General features: G+C 49.4%; 1 protein-coding gene across 1 annotated transcript in view; it reads left to right on the top strand.

The window, feature by feature from the left end:
* lgr6 (leucine-rich repeat containing G protein-coupled receptor 6) overlaps nucleotides 1–2,500 on the top strand; it is a 20,504-nt gene that overhangs the window by 461 nt on the left and 17,543 nt on the right. The gene's annotated exons all lie outside the window — the stretch shown is intronic.

The raw sequence follows: 2,500 nt of genomic DNA, 5'->3' as shown, positions 1-2,500 counted from the left end.
ACCATCCAGGTGGAACTGGAATCAAGTGCACGCGTCCTGGCTGAGGGGCAGGTCATGCAGCGTAGCCCCTGCAGCCCCCGGCCGCATCTGGAGCCCACGAGGAGAGCAGCAGACACAGCCGGGCTGCAGGGAGAGCCTCTCCAATGAGCTGTGAAACAACCCCGTTTTCCATCAGCTCTCCCTCTCCTCCTCCTCTCCTCTCCTCCATTCTCCTCTTCCTTTCCTCCTCTCTGCTCCTCCGCTCTCCTCTCTTCTCTTCTCGGTCTCCACTCCTACCACCCACGGTGCTGCAGCCATAGCTAATTGGGCTGTTTGGTGGCCTAATTGTCTCATCTGTGGGGTCAGGGTGCATATGTGTGTGTGTGTGTGCGCGTGTGTGTGTGTGTGTGTGTGTGTGTGTGTGTGTGTGTGTGTGTGTGTGTGTGTGTGTGTGTGTGTGTGTGTGTGTGTGTGTGCAGATGTGGATAGGTGTGCACATGTAAAGTAACTCATCTGTGACTCCTCAGCCCACCGCCCTCTCCGGGCCTGATACCACCCACATACTCGCACACACACACACACACACACACACACACGCACACACGCACACGCACACGCACACACACACACACACACACACGCACACACACACACACACACACAGATATGCACACATACAAACAGACACACATACCTCCTCGTTTTCCAAATTAATAACTCCCTCTAAATATCCGTTAGCCTCATTTCTGTTTTTTCAACACACATGTCAGCAAGCATGAACACGATTGGCACACACATAAGTACACACAGACAGACAATCAGACAGACACATCCCCCAGACACACACACACACACATACATTTCACAGACAGACACTCACACACACACACACACACACACACACACACACACACACACACACACATACATTTCACAGACAGAGGCACACACACACACACACACACACACACACACACACACACACACACACACACACACACACACACACACACACACACACACACACACACACACACACACATTCTGCAAGCAATTTCACCAAGGTAGGATGTGTGTATTAATTACCCTGTGATTGTGCATGGTCAAAAGAAACCCTATTCCTTCCAGCACATGCAAACTCACTTATGAAACATACCTCAATCATAGACATACATATACACACACACGCGCACACACACACACACACACACACACACACACACACACACACACACACACACACACACACACACACACACACACACACACATACACACACACACACACACACACACACACACACACACACACACACATACACAAACACACACAAACACACACAGACACACGCATGTATCACGTGCACACGACACACGTGTGTGTTGAAAAATGTGGCTAAATCCTTCATGTACATGTTGGAAAAAAACTTCAGTAAAACTGCATGTATGTATGTGTGTGTGTGTGTGTGTGTGTGTGTGTGTGTGTGTGTGTGTGTGTGTGTGTGTGTGTGTGTGTGTGTGCATGTGTGTGTGTGTGTGTGTGTGTGTGGTCTCCTTTGAGATCCTTTACAGTACATAGAGCATGTCTGATGTGATGAAACACACTCACTCCTGCAGACAGAGACAGCGCAGAGGGATGCACCTTGTCATTACAGTAATCATAAGACCCAGTGAGCGCTGGGAGATTACTGGAAAAGGCTTTGGAGAGGAAAGCTGGCCGGCGCCTCCCGCTGTCCTCGAACACCCATCAGGTGGAGATCAGGTGTGAGAGAGAGACACAGACAGACATAGAGGGAGAGAGAGACACAGACAGACATTGAGGGAGAGAGCGAGACGGAGAGGGGGAGAGAGACACAGACAGACATTGAGGGAGAGAGCGAGACATAGAGGGGGAGAGAGAAACCGACAGACATAGAGGGAGAGAGCGAGACGGAGAGGGGGAGAGAGACACAGAGGGAGAGAGACATAGTGGGAGACAGAGTCACAGAGAGACAGAGAGGGAGAGAGAGACATATACAGAAATAGAGGGAGAGAGCGAGACATAGAGGGAGAGAGAGACATAGACAGACATAGACGGAGAGAAAGAGACATAGAGAGTGAGGGAGAGAGCGAAACATAAAGGTCGGGAGGAATAAAGAAAAATAGAGTGAGGGGGAGACAAAGAGGATGTGACTTAGAGAGAGAAACATAGAGGGCGTGAGAGAGAGACAAAGAGAAATGGAGGGAGAGAGCAGGAGACAGACAGAGGGAGAGAGAGAGAGAGAGAGAGAGAGAGAGAGAGAGAGAGAGCTCAGGCGGACGATTTGATGCCTGGGTTTACCTTAGTATAAATGATTGGCTTTTATACTTGTTGAGACAGAAGCTCAAAATCTGTGACCATAATTCAGACTTTAATCAACTCGGCTCATTAAGCATTGATATAACCCTAATGTTGCTGTTCTTTTTTGACATATTAGGTTGCAGACAAGTCAGACAGAGCCAATAGCATTGCAAACACTGACACGCACGCACGCACGCACGCA

The sequence above is a fragment of the Gadus morhua genome, chromosome 1 (genome assembly GCF_902167405.1).
Source record: "Gadus morhua chromosome 1, gadMor3.0, whole genome shotgun sequence".
Classification (NCBI taxonomy): Eukaryota; Metazoa; Chordata; class Actinopteri; order Gadiformes; family Gadidae; genus Gadus; species Gadus morhua.
The sequence above is the reverse complement of the archived record's forward strand: the minus strand, read 5'-3'. Positions and strand labels throughout refer to the sequence as shown.